The sequence below is a fragment of the Xiphias gladius genome, chromosome 22 (assembly GCF_016859285.1).
Source record: "Xiphias gladius isolate SHS-SW01 ecotype Sanya breed wild chromosome 22, ASM1685928v1, whole genome shotgun sequence".
NCBI classification, from domain to species: domain Eukaryota; kingdom Metazoa; phylum Chordata; class Actinopteri; order Istiophoriformes; family Xiphiidae; genus Xiphias; species Xiphias gladius.
Genome location: NC_053421.1, coordinates 6,318,282 through 6,333,500, shown reverse-complemented (window position 1 = coordinate 6,333,500; position 15,219 = coordinate 6,318,282). Strand labels below are relative to the sequence as shown.

The following is a 15,219-nucleotide window of genomic DNA, read 5'->3' as shown; positions in this document are numbered from 1 at the left end:
AAGCTCCCTCTATCCTCTCTTCTCCCGCCCTCCTATCCTCCCTGTCTTCCTCCTTCCAACCCCCCCGCCTCTCGCTGGCTGCTGGTGGTGTCCATACCTCTATTCGTACTGAGAGGAGAACATTTTGATGCTTAATAGGAAGGAAAGATATGAACAGGCTGAATTGAAACCAGGCCCCTCAGAGTAATTTTTCTGTAAAATTGCCCCCCAAAGTTTCATGGCGTAAAGGGGAATCTGGATGATGTAGGGAATGTGCCTCCTCCAGTGTTTATGGGAACATATTGAAGCGGCCCTGTGAGGCCATGCGCGGACATCTAATGTCAAATGTGCTTATTAAACTGACTTAGTGTTCTCCCTTTTACTCTTGTCTTCACCACATGGACCATCTGAGAATTCATGTTGCTTTCTTGTGGCTCTTTTACTCGGCACTGTCCAACCGGAATCAAGCACCATACTGTAGTGATTATACTGCTCTTTTACTGTAAGTTTGTATAGCACCCGAGTGGCAAGTGCACAAGTCCCCGGAGCTTGCCACTATGTCATACTGTCAAAACGCCTAATCTGCTCATGTGATAGTGATCTTACATCTGTAAAGCTGGTCCACTGCAGTGTACAGTAATGCCTTTTTGCTATTTTTCTATTTTTTATTTTTACCCATTATACCTTGTGGAAGTAGTTGGAGCAGGGGCTCGTGACGTTGTGGTAAATATTGCCATTCACATCCCATTTTCTTAGATGCATTGTTTTACTGATATATTTCACATTATGGCCTTTAAGAAATATGATCCTGGAGCAAAACATTTAATGCAACTGTCTGGGTGTTATTTCATTGTAATTGTTTACTGCTACAGAATGTACTGACATTTAAGTTACCTTGAATTCAGTGTATTGTGCACTCAACCCTTGGATTATTATAATAAGGTCTCTGCTTTTCTGAACCGGTCAATTTAGAACTGAACTACTGCCGACCTAGGTTCCTTGCTAGAGCTAAAAGTCTGCTTTTTATCGTAGCGACCATTTTTTTCCATCTCCGCTCTACAGTTAATCTCTCCAACTCCTTAGCATAAGGCCACTTTATGTAACGTCAGAACACTGTTTATCATATCAGGTGACATTTCTATCTTTGAGGGGCATTTATCGGAGGCAGATTACAGTAGTGGGGGATAAGGGGAGTGTTTACTGAATTCACTGCCAAAATCCAGTATCTGAATTTGTGTGTATGTTTGCTTGTGTATACATTGGTGCGTGTACAGTACGCGCGAGGAGGATGTGGCTATGTGTTTTAGCCGAGGGATCAGAGCTATTAGTTTGATGTTTTGTTTGCTTTTGTTCTCAGGCAACAGATTCCCCATCTATATTTCCTACAACTTAGCTCAGCTTTGCTTTTCTTGTGCATGGAAAGTGTGCTGATGCCGGGGAAGTCGTATCCACTGCATTTCATGTCACCCTTGGCCCGCTAAAGCTGGCAGCTCAGGCAGTCAGATGTTTTGGGGGTGTAAAATCAAAAAATGTTTGCATTCCAGCTTCCCTGTATATTTAAGGGTCTGTCTTTCATTGGGTGACAATCACGCCGTGTCTCTTGTGTTTCTCTTGTTGATTTCTGTCTGAAGAAGAATGGTTGTTGAATGCCAACTTTCCCTCAAACATCTGTTCCCTGCCAATAACAGCTTGTGCAGTTGCCTCGTCTTAGCTGAAGGATCCCCAATTGCCTCCTCACTTTTGACACAAAACAACAATGCAGATGAATGTCATCTCCTTGTAATATTTTTTCCGTTGTGTCTAAAGTAAAATGTTTTGTACAAGAGAAAGGCTTTGTACTCACACCACTGTTATCACTTCTTATATCACAGGCTTAACTGCTATAGGGAGAGGTATGTATACCAGCTGCTGTTTCCTTTGTTGAAAACTGTGCTGTGTGATGTGTTGGATGAGCTGGGGTTGGCAGCTGATGGACTGACGGTGCCTAATCCTGCCCTCTCTGTAGTTTGCAGCGCCTGGACAACAGTGTGAAATGTGGGCAGGGTGGCTGCAAAGGTGGAGGTCACTTCCTCACGCAGTTTCCTCTTTATCTTCCTCTTTCCTGAATTCCACTGCTATTATTCCAATAACCGCTGGTTCAAGCTGTCGCCATTGTGTTTTTATTCAGGCACTGTAAAGGTCACCAGTCTAAACAAAATGTTAATTATAGAAATATTTGCAAATCAAAAACCCTTTTCTGCTTGTAGTTACTGACTATGTTCACATGTATTTCCTTTTTAATTTTCCATTTCTGTCCCCAACCGTATTCCTTCTGTTTATTTAGATTTTATATCAGTGATGCCCACCGAGCCCCCGGGTAACAATTGACTTTCAGTCTGCTTTAAGTTAATAGCCTTGTCTCTTGCTTGTAGGGATCAATATTGGTATTAATTAATCACCATTATCAAGAGCAGGATCTGGTTCCATTTGTTGTTACATCAGCAAAATATCAATAGAGAAAGTGGACTCCCTGATCGTCATGGCAACTTCATCTCTTAGGTCAAAGAGAGTTTATCTTATCTTGCTGCTGAGAGTGGCAAACTGCTTAGGAATCTAGTTTAGACTCAAAGATCATCGATTTAAGCCTTTTTTCAGCCCCACCTTGTTGTTTCAGGAGAGAGGGGGTGAAAAAACAGAGAAAGGCAGCATTCTAATCACAACAGAGATGTAAGATTTAAATATTGATGTCCAAGGGCCATTACAGCAAAGAAGGCCTCTGGTCTCGCTGTTGTTCAAGTACGTCCTTTTAAGACCCAGACAAAGCTTTGATTATCAGAGGTGTCACCGTGGAGTATGTCTGTATAGCTGACAGTGTGGGACTGCAGGGGAGATCAGTTTCCTGCAGCCACCATCATAGAATGTTAACAGAATGCACTCTGCATCCTGGTGTTTCTGCAGGCCTCAGCCTACACTATGTCCTGAAACTTGCTCTGTATGGAGCTCTTGATATTGTGATTATGCAAAGTTTTTTTATAGCAGAAATGCAGTCCACTGTGGCAAAACTTCGACTTATCTTGAATGCATTTTTTTAACCATAAATTTTCAGATTCCAGCTTCTCCTGTGATAGTGAACTAAATATATTTTGGTTTTGGTTCTTGTTTGGACAAAACCAGAAGACTGCAGACAGACAGTTGAGCTCCTGGAACTTATGATGGGCAATTTTTGCTATTTTGTCGTTCTGTAGAAGAAACGATTCATTTAGATCCCAGAGGTGGCAGAAGTATTCAGATCCTTTACTTAGGTAAAAGTAGCAATTCCAAAAAATATAAAAATACTCCATTTCAAGTAAAAGTCCTGCACTCAAAATGTCACTGAAGTAATAGTACGCAAGTATTAGTAGAATAGTGTACTTAAAGTATCAAAACTAAAAGTACTCATTGCACAGAAAATAGCCCACATGAGTATTACACATTATCCAGATGAATACTGATTCACACTCATTCATCCAAGTAGTATTTTACCATTGTAGTTGGTCAAAGTGTTGATAATTTCACTTATATTATTTAGTTTATAACACTGTTTAAAGATGTTTTGTATGTAAAATCATACTATGAAAAGTAACTAATAACTATAGCTGTTAAATAAATGTAGTAAATCAAAAGTGTTAAGTAACACTGAATATGAATACTGACATACTGACATACACATAAGTACTACAAAATTTTACTTACAGTAAATACAGCACTTGAATAAATGTACTTAGTTACTTTTCAAAACTGCCCATAACAAAAAAAAAAACGAAAAACGATAGTTGTGGTATTTGTCTGAGCATTTTGAAATGTGACTGAAATTCGTTCAATGTTTATTTTGAGCCAATATTTTTCCAGACAGGCATTTCACATTCTTTTCACCTGCATGTTTTTTGCGCATTGTGCAATGAAACGGCAGCATTATTAGGAGTTTGACTAACGAGTAGTCATTCTGTATGTGTATTGTATAGAGCAGAGAGCGGAGTAGCCTGTTCTCGTGGGAAGTTAGGCCTGGTCTGAGCTATTTGGGTAGTGGCAGGCCTGGGTGCTTGGATGTACCTCATCATACTGCAGAATGCTCCGCAGGGTTGGAGCAGAGAGCAGGGGCACTGCCTGCTTTTTTTTTTTCTTCCTCTTTTTGCCTCCGGGACACAATTGCCTCATTTAACATTCTCTATTTGGCCCCTGCCAAGAGGGGAAATAGCCAGGGTGAGTAAGAGAGGCCGCCGCACATCATGAATTCTTCTTTCATTTAACTTGCACAGTCCCTTTTCACCTTGGTGATGCACATGGATCAGAAATGAAGATATTGCTCAATTAAGGGGATTTCTGAGGTTGCTCCTGAGGTATTGCAGTTATTTTTTGTGCCATGCCGAGGTTCTGATGTATCATGGATATGGATATTGGGTTCATCACATTTGTGTGATGATTTGACATTTCCATGGCTCGGAAGAGAAACAGCTCTGCGCCTGCAACAGGAACATGCCTCTGCCATATTCAAGAAATAAAGTCCAGGGATGGAAATCTGTCAGTCTTCCATTGCAGGGATGTAAATAACTTTTATGTCTGTATTAAGATTCTTTTTGTTTATTTCAATTTAATTAGCTACAGTTTATCAAAACATTTTCATGGGATATGTCAAAATTGATATCAGGGTTTTGACTGAATCTTGGATGAGAGAAAGGAAAGGGACTCTTTGGAAATATGACTCACATTTTTCAGCAGCCGTCGTCATGTTGTCGGCGACATACAGTAAAATTATTGGCCAAGCCTGGAGTTTGACTGCACCCACATAGTGTAAAGATTGTTTCTGTAATTAAAAAAAATAAGTGAAATGGTGACTTTGAAAAAAGATGTTAATAGGAGGAAATAATGTGGTGGGCACCATTTCCAGAGCAGGATAAAAGCTGGCACACCAGAAAGTGATAGTGAGCCTAATAGCTGTTCAGTGTAAATCTCTGGCTTGGCAGGAATTACTGAGGATGTGTTTGCGGGGGGGCAGCACGATGCAGAACTTTGCATTGCGCTGAAATGTACCAGGCTCTATAGTTAAGGGATAGGTGGCAACAGAGGATTAAGTAACAAGCTTTCAGTTCAATTTGTACATCAGCATTTTCCGCCAGACGAATGGCACAGAACACATAGCATCTTAAGGGTTCAGTGGAAAATCACTAATGACAAAGCTTTGTAAATAGATAAACAATTTATGTCAAATATGCTGAAAATATAAAACAAACTTCAAAACATGTTAATACTTTAAAGAGGCTGTGTTTTGATTTGCACCATTGCAAATCTGGTAAAGCTGTTGACAGCACAGCTTACACATCATGTGATCAGAGGCCATATCTGCCTGCGTGTGATTAGCAGGGAGCACTGCTGCAGAAATAGCCATATTCCAATTGGAACAGGTTGATGATGATCGATTATATTCCAGAAAATTATGCAAATCAGATTAGACCGAGTGTGTGCAATATTGGACGGTGACGTCAGGAATGACATGTTGCAAAGTACATGTCTCCTGCTTCTTATTATCAAAAAAGCAGGCTTTGTGAAGTGACAGAGTAAACATCCAGAGAGAAATGCAGCCACTATTATTTCAGAATCAGCCAATTTTCTCTCTCTGTGTATTTCAGAGAATGCTTATCTGGTAATTACTAAAAACTGTTGACATTGAGCAAGTGCTGTAGCCAACTAAAATGCCTTTTTGTCGTATGATATCAGATTGGATTTTTATCTTAGGTTCACGCAGTCACGCATTCCTGAAAACCAAAGATAACCGCCTCAAACTCCTTATTTCCAGCATGAGTGTAGAATTAAGAGGCTCATTTTGAGAAACTACAATCATTACATCCTGCATTCATTTCTGTGGTGAAATACTGATAGTATTTTTTTTTTCCCCCTTCTGGTTCAGTCTGTGTCTGCGAATCCCTGAGACACACATTTGACCATAATCAAGTTTTTTAAGCTTCAGAAACAGGATAACAACTGGGTCAGATGATAAGCCTGAGCAAAACAGGAAAAAAAGCCTCCTCTGATAGACGAGGAGAAAATCTGATTGATTGATGTCTGCTGGCTTTGCCACCATCACAAGCCAGTTGACAGTTAGTTTGGGATCAGATGATTTCACTCTTAAGATTGGGGTTGAGGGGAAACTAGGCAAATATGAAGGACACAAAGGTCAATGGCTTCTCTCCTCCTCTCTGTATCTATCTCTCCCTTGCAATAGCTTGCTTTGACAAACTGTAATATGTTGCTAAGCTTTGTGGCAGCAGGACACATGGTCATAGTTTGTACAGTAATATCCTATTGCAATAATCTCACAAGGAATGATTGAAAGTGCTGCAGGAATCTGGTACTAGCAGGGAACCGTTGACATCATCAACTGCTGTGGACTGGCAGATGTCTCCTGACTTGTTTGAACTGAATTTTCCCATGGGATTGTATAAGTTAAACAACAGCTTTGACTCACAGTGGATCTGTTATTGTAAGCAGGATCTGATAAGACGGAACCGTATTATGAGTTTGTGTAGCGAAGAGGCCAAAAATGGAATCTCCAGCGAGTGTCTCTCTGTGGTTTCGGAAAAAGACGAACATGGAACTGTGACAAAGGATGATTGGATGCATATTGTAAATAAACACCCAAGACTTTCAGGATTTGCCTCTTGCTCTCAGTCTCTCCATAAAGATGTTCCATACAACATTTTATCTGCTCTCGCTGCTCAGATCGTGTATCACTAAGACGAAGTGACAAGGGTTGTTCTGGGTTTGACCCTTTGTGGCAAAATAGCAGTTAACACCTAGACTAGGTTCAACCAAAACAAACTCTGGGAAGATATTTTTTTGGTCAAAACCAGCCGAAATATTGCCAGTGTTTGTCATTTTGCTCCTTTTGTTATAGCTATTGTTATAAAGCTGAAATTTAATAAGACAGGCCTTGGGTGCCTATAGTGATAATATTAAGCAGAAGGCCTTGGTTCCTCTGAGGGTCCATCTCTAATAGACATAACAGACATGTCCATTAGCTTTGTATGGGGCTGCTTTCAAGATCAAGGTCTCACTTGTAATGAAGTGGCTATGCAAATGCAAGTCAAATTCTACTATTGTGAATCACTTGTTTTAATCAAGTTTTCATTGAAAGAAATGTAGCCTCCATTCAGAGCCACTAACCAAACAATAAAAAGGATAATCCGAAGACAATTCCCATCCAAATGAAACCGGACATCATTTAGGGGAAGAGACAACAACTCTTTGTTTGTTTGAAGTGCTTGATATGACAACCTTCTTGTCAAAGACTCAGGGAGAATAAAAGGGATTTGTAATTACCATAATTATCTCTTATATGTTTTCACCTAATGATGTCCATTAAATGCCTGAGGCTTCATTTAGAGACTGCCTCAGTGTAGGTTGGCATAGACTCATAATACAGCATGTTACATTACACAGTGCACAAGTAATGAACTTCTTTCATCAAAGATGTTTATCGTGCAGTGCTTCTGGGGGGAAAAGCCAATATACTTCAGCTTTTTGTTACAGTTGGATTATAACAATTCTCATAGTTCCCACTTATCTTTCAAATTTTCTCTACATGTGATATCAACTCAATTGGCTTCATGTCTAAACAGGATGGCTCTCTAATCTAGACCGCTGTTCGTTTCATGTAAAACATCCCATTTTGTGGCTTACGCTGGTGACTGTCTTATCGTTACATAATTCACTGCCCTTTCCGTGATTTTCTTTGTGGCAATTTATTTAAATTCCCACATGTTTATATATTTCCTGTCTCCTTTCATTCAAAATGATTGCCTTTCATAAGTTCAAAGACTCATCTTCAAGACTTTTGGTAACTATAGATATGAATTCGCAGTAGGGAGAAAGAAAAAAAACTATTTTGTTGTAGAGCGGAAGAAGAGGGACTAGTGCATGTCCATCTCTGTCTCGAGGCCGAGGCTGTCTCCAGGTTGAACTAACTCTGATCAAAAGTGCAGATATAGTACTCTAACAGTCCACACCTCAGCAGGTAAAGCGTTTGAGAGATCATGCCTGAATACATGTGCTGTTCTGCTCCTGCGCTAAGAACCTTAGTCCTGTATGTGGCTCCGCTCCTGTGGTTGCTTTGGTCTTTGTCCGCCACCTATCAGCATATCAGCAGTGTCTCTGAAGCCCAGTTGTATAATGCACCATTTATGGCTTTGTGGAGGGAGATGGTGGTCGGGCAGCGGAATAGCTCCAGGCCTTCCCCTCAGTGAGTGGATTAACGTCGGCCTGCTTTAGCGCACTCTACCGCGGTGTGAAATCGGCCCTGCTTCGGCGCTGGCGATGAGGCGCTCTCTCTCTCTTTTCTCTCTCTCTGTTTCCTCACCTCCATGCAAAGCCTCTCCCAGCCATCTGTGAAATGTGGAAACTCTGTGTCTAAGTTGAGTTCAGATCCCATCCCCTCCGTCAAGCTGAGGCCAGGAAGCGAATGGGCAGGCAGTCGGCAAAGAGGGTTTGCAGGGGAGGAGAGAGAGGGGCGGAGGAGGGTGGTGGCGGCGGCGGTGGTGGGGGGATCAGCTCACTGATGTCGTGCCGCGTGTGCAGGAACCCTGCCTGTTCTCCGCGGGCGAGTTGGAGGAGGGTCCGGGCCTGGGTGCCGGCCGAGAGATCTCTGGTTCCTGCTTGCAGGTCCAAATCCCCCCTCTGTGTGTGTCTGTGTGGAGGCGAGGCGGTGGCACAGCTCCCCTGAGCCCCTGCCCAGTCCTTTGAAGATAAGATGGTGATACAGAGTCCCTTTCGGTACGTCGCTAACCAATGGTCTTTGTGTGACACACATGCCTCTCTCTGCTGGAGCCTGAAGCTAAAACACCTATGGTCTTTACTGAAACGAATCAGCTGTATGGCCTCAGGTCAAATTAGATTATGAAAGGGTGACAAAATCCTAGATCATATGTTTAGGATATTATTTTTTTTTCACCATTTCATGCTGATAATGTAGAGTTCTGCTGTGGTTGATATTGTATTTCTATTTGATTTCCCTCCACTAAGAATAATCACTCTCATAAATTCTCCTCATACACTCGCTGCTGGCTTAATTTTTTCAGTTTTTCCATGGCAACGAGTTGTCATCTTAACGCTGCTGATTTCTCTGCTATCTGCACCGTATTGCTCTTGATCATGACAGTTTTTTAAACATGTTTCTCCTCTGCATTTATAACCTGATTTTGTAGCACCAGCAGGCCAATTCTCCCACTTCTGGCTGTCCACAGCAGCTTTTCACAAGAGCGGCCATCATAATCAGGCTTTTGAATTATGAACTCAATATTCCCTTTACTTTTTTTCCCTCTATCCTGTGGCTTTGGGGTTCAGATCTGTGCATAATGTCTTGTGATTGCATGGCATTATGGTGGTTTGGAAAGCCGAGTCGAGGTCCAGCCACACATCATCTTTCCATAGACAATGTGAATCTCTGTGTCTCTCTGAGCTCATCAGGGATGGGGCGTTGATTGCTTTTTGATACCCCTCCAACATGGATGAGGTCCTGCATACATCAGCTAATTAGAATGTACTTACAGTGTGGGTTTTTGTGTGTGACAGACCCCACACTTCTCATCAGATCCTCAGCCCAAGTGCTCTAACCACACTCACTAAAGGCTTTATCAAATTCCCGACAAGGAAAGAAAAGCTATACAGTGCAGGGCTGGGGCTTAGGCGGGTGGGTGGGGGCTGTGTGTTTGTGTGTGTGGGATTTGATGTCAGGGAAAAATAAAACACAGACAATGAAAAGAGGATGCATAACGACAGGAGTTATTTCAGTATTTGGGTGAACATTTTGATTTGAAACCCACTTTATATACAGTACATACAAGTAAAAACTAATGATAGCTGTTGAGCTTAAACTATAAAAAGATGACTGTGTTTAAGAAGATACCACCTAGCTACTGTTCCAGAGCACATTCAGTAAAGTTTAACATAGCGGCAGCAGTGGAGTTCACTTCATCCCACTATGGTTAATGACAGTTTATAGATGGAGTGGGGAGGGAAGTTGCAGCAGCTAATTAGGCAGCACAAATGAGTGAGTGATATCATCCCGCGCACCTTGATGATATTACGGTTGTGGAGCATCAGAGAGGGACCTGGGGAAAGTTTTGCTGATGCCTCACTGACTTTTTGGATTGCGGGGCATTTCAGCAGGGCCATATTAGTCAGGCACACACAGCACTTTCCCTGTCTCTGCCTCCAACACACACACACACACACACACACACACACACACACACACACACACAGAAACTACAGCTAGGCTCACCAAACCTAGCCCATGCTATGATCTGTGGAAGGTGCTGGGGCGTCTCTATATATTTCACAAAGGCATCCTATTACACCCCCATGGCTCGCGGGGAACAGTACACTGTGGTCTAGTCCCCAAGCAGCAGAGAATAAAGTGTAGGACATGGCATTGGAACAGAAATCTAACTGCTGTTTCTACAGGTAATCTTGACTTGGATCTTAATTCCAATAAAGTGTTATTTTTTTCACAGCATAAGCCAGATCCAAGCAAAGAACACTCCACTCTGTATTTCTGCGGTCATACTTTATTGAATATCATTTCAGATAAGAAGTGTAATCCTTTGGGGCGAAGTGATGTATATTGACCAGCTCAGTGATAGCGATATATAGTGCATGTCTCCGATCTGAAAGTGGTAAATAACGATTTGTGTCATTGGCTCAATCAAATGGCCTGGAATATTGAAAAATGCCCTTATTGTTGTCAGTCTCCAACTTTGTCAGAGTCTCAATATTTAAAATGTCACTACCAGAGACAGGAAAGATGACGGTAGTTGTTTCTTTTGTGCTTAGTGAGTACAGTGGCTAGTGAATATTAAATTCATGAATGACTGAATAAATTTGCCAGTCAATAAGTTCATCAATCATTCAGTCAAATCACCTATTACAAGCTTTTGAGCAGCTACCGATATATATAGGTGTGTTCAGTCAAAAACAGTTTTTATCGTTGGCAATAAATTTCATGTTTACATAGGACCCCATCACTCACAGTAAGAGGTGTCTTGGGAAATTAGGTTTAAATGTAGCAATTCAAAAATATAAATATACTCCATTTCAAGTAAAAATCTTGCTTTCAAAACTTTCCTAATTAAAAGTAAAAAGTCATAACAGCAAAATATAGCACAGTATAGTTTGTGCTATATACATATTTTGTGTTTTCTGTAAAGTCTCTATTTGCCAAGTAACTGGTAACTTTAGCTGTCAACTAAATGTAACTTATTGTACATATTGTTCATGACTAAAATGTATAACAGTTCCCCAAGTAAAAAAAGTAGAGAAAGGAAAGAGTAACAGTAATAAAAAGAATAATAGGTTAGGCATGATTAAAAGTCAAAATTACTTAAGTAATTAAATATACCATTGGGGTAAATGTACTTAGTTGCTTTCCATCACTGCAGACATTTCTTTGATGTCTGCTACACTTGCAATGCATTGTTTTTTGGGGGGGACTATTTGTTTATGAATTTAGATGGTTAAATATAGTGTTTGTACTGTACAAAGAAAGTAACTGTATAAATATTTATAGAATTATTATTGAAACGTACAAAATCCAATAAACGGTTGTCAAATGAATTATTAGTTTTGGCTGCAGTACACCTACATGAGTAGAACCCTATTGTCTGTCCCCTCCTCTCTAAACAGAGTGTTGTGGAGTTCAAGCAGTGAGCCAGGTCACTCAGGTCAATAAGACACTGTTACAGTCTCACCTCTCAGAGTGAATGGGTTCCTTCCATCAGGAGGGAGCAGCCCTCTCTGCTCCCACATGGTTCATTTCATCAGGGTTTCTTTTATCTTGACTGGCCAGGCCCATGACCCAAGCACTGATAGTCCAATAAGACTGCGAAAGAGCATCACCGGGTCACTGTGGAGACTGAATCAGAACTTAACTGGGTCGAGTTTTCTCTCCCATTAAGTTTGTGTGTTTCTGTTTGCATGTGTGTGTTCATTGATTAACTGAGCTGCACATGTGTCAGCTGAACTGTTTGAGCAAAAGTTCAGTCTGAAAACTTCAAACAAGTTTACTGGACTGACACATGAAGGGTGACAGATTTATCATGAAATAATGTACGTATCGTGAATTAAATGCAAATTCATCTTTGAAACGTTTAAAAAAAATACATAGAATATGCCAAAGCTGCCGTAGAGCTAACACATCTATTTCTAAAACACAAGAAAGAAAGGACTGGCCATTATGCTCAGAACTGTTCAATTTCATGAGTCTGCCATGTTTACTTTCCTTTGCATAGAAGAAGAGAAATGCTCTGGGTTTCCTGTAAAGACAAACATGAAAGGACTCACCAAGAGTTCTTTAGGCCCTTTCTCTTGTGTTGTGTGTAATGTAGCTTCTTTACTGCCTAGGTAGTCTCTGCCACCTGACTGCTGTTTGAAGTCAGCAGAAGTCGACAATATTTGCTTTTCAGCAATTCTCACCCACTGTGTCTCTCCGTAGCGTTTGAAAGTGTGACCAGTATGGAGTCTCTATCAGTTAACTCTGTGGAAGGAATTGCTCAAACTGGGCATTTGGTTCATCTCTGGATTAACAATTAGGTCCTTGCATGTTTGGGGTTTGGGTTCATTGTTGTCGTGGGGTGAACGTGACGGACAGCTCCAGGTGGGGGAGGAGGTGGGCAATGAAGGGGAAGTTGGACAGAGAGGGTGGAGGGTGCAGGAAGCCAGACTGGGGCACTAGGGAGTGGGAGATAGCCCCAGCTCAGACCTGCTCAGGTGCAGTCTCACCAAAGAATAAAGGATGGGCCAATCTCAGTCAACCCCCCAACCCTAAAAAAGTGACAGAGGGTGAAGGAGAGGAAGACCATCAGAAAGAGAGGCTGAGAGAAAGAACGGGGGAAAAGTGAAGCCAGTGCCAGACAAATTCAGGCAACCCAATTCACAAAACCGTAATCCAATTTACCTCATTAATTACCCCTTAATTTCATTTCTTTTTTTAATAGGGCTGGGTAATTGTTCTATACAAGTGCCAATACAAAATTATATAAATATAAAATTGTTTTTACATATATCTCCTATTTTAATGTTTACCAAATTAAGTCAAAGCTTAAAAATGCCTCAGTTTTTAATATTCCCTTAACACAAAGTACCTGTAGAAGAACTTTGCTTTTGTAAAAATACTATGTTAAGTTAGCAAAATTCATTATTTAAATAGGGAAAAATCTGTACACAAGACTAAGAATCTGACCAAGCATTCAGGGCCGACTTTCGATGGTGCTATGGAAACATTTCAGTCTGTCCACAAAAAGTACAAAATTCGAATTGCAGCTCATATTTTTCAGTTTATCCTTCTAATCCTCCCATCCTGTACTCCTCCTCTGTAGTACCTTCTTTGCCTTGTGACATACATTAACCCACTGAATTAAGAGATGCAACTCAACCCTTCCCCACTATAGTGTACGGTATGTTTTCCTACTTGAATGAGCACATCTTTGTGGATTTGAAGCATGGAATGCTAATTCTAATGGCATTATCCAGTGGGTGTATATGAAAGCTGCTCCTTTTCTCTTGTGAAGGTGCATGTGGGTGGGTTAGAGGGGAGGCTGGGAGGCTGCTGAGACCCCAGCGTTATCAGCACCAGATGCAGGTTGACTTCAGACTTTCAATGGAAGGTAAAGAGAGAGAAGGGGTAAATTAATGAGAGCCATAAAGCCAGCAGGATAGATAATTAGCCAACGGGTCCTCAGATCCGTCCCTTCATTTGCAGCTACAAATAAATAATGCTTGCAAAGTTTATTTGTCAAAACTGTAGGGCTGCCCCCGACCAAAGATTTACTTAGTCCACTAACATTTGTTATTTCAAGCCATTCATCGACTAGTCAACGCGTGTTTATGATATTAATTTAATCATATAAATGTATATTTTTGGGGGGCATCAGAAAATGGTTTGAGGTCCAGGGCTGTTATAAGTAACATTGTTAACACTGTGCTACATTACAGAGAAATATAAAACCGTAATAATGAGCCTTTAAAATATAAATTTTGCAAGCGTTACACAAAGCGTGCTGCCTTTTAATGACACCGGCAAAAGCGGTAATGATTCCGAATGTGTCGAAACAGCCAGCAAGGTGACTGGACATTTTGTTGGTGTATTTCAAAAACATCACACAACTTCTGAACTTTTAAAACCAACACAATAACTTAGAATGAGCCTTAATAATATAATAAGAATACAAATAATATAAATTTTACAAGTGCATGCAAGAAGTGACCCGTAGCGACACTGGAAAAAACGGTAATGATTCTAAATGTGTCAGAAACCCAGCAAGAACACCATCTGAACAGTTTGTTACCATGTTCCTATAGAGAGAAATGCACATTAAGTTAAACATGCAGTAAGCTAGGTAGTTTAGCTTCCCCAGTCCCTGCAGACAGTTGGATAAGCCTAATAGTGCATATTTATCTAGGCTATCCAGTGTTAGAGCGAGCAGCCATGCTAAGTGGCTAACGTCGGGCTGCCTACTTGTTTGAAATGATAAGCCATGTTTGAGGTTGACGAATGACAGGCGAACGTTTGCCTGCAGAGTTTGCATGTCACCTTCTTGAGGTCGTCCTTTACCCTCTCAAAATGATCCCACACTTTGGATTTCCTGCCCGACACATGTAATTACTATCTAATAACCGCATGGACCAGCCCTGTAAACAATGTCTGTCCGTGACTGACTGACTGATTGAGTGTTGCCACTTTCTGTGGAGTTTGATTTTTTTTTTTTTTTTTTTTTCCTGCAACCAACCGACAAATCAAAACTTGGTTGACTAAGACTCTTCTCATCGACTAAGGTTTGGTTAACTATTAGCAGGCAGCTCTACGAAACAGCAAGCTGATGTTGTTGGGTCTTTTTTGTTGCAAGTCCATACACGTGTGCATGTCTAAGATTCCTTTGTTGGTGTTATGCTGTTCTGTCCCATCTTCATTTGTCCTGTATATCTGAGTTACATGTTTCTCTGTCCTGCCACCAATAATTGGACGGACCAGTGCTTCCTCCAAATGTGTGTAGCACAGGCAGACTGAGAAAAAAGACAATTCAGCTACCGTAACATTCTTCATAAATCATCTGAATGCGAGAGTGTCATATTTTGGTCTACGTTTTTGTTTGGAATAATCAGAAGGACATAATGTTGCTTGTTTACCGGTGGCTGATGCTCCCCAGCTCAGCCCCCTAGAAACAGTGTGGGCTGTAA

The 15,219-nt window shown here is 41.1% G+C and overlaps 1 protein-coding gene across 2 annotated transcripts in view; it reads left to right on the top strand.

Annotated features, from left to right (window-relative positions):
• The window catches only part of zfpm2a (zinc finger protein, FOG family member 2a), a 120,344-nt gene that overhangs the window by 3,567 nt on the left and 101,558 nt on the right, over positions 1-15,219 (top strand). The window lies entirely within an intron of this gene.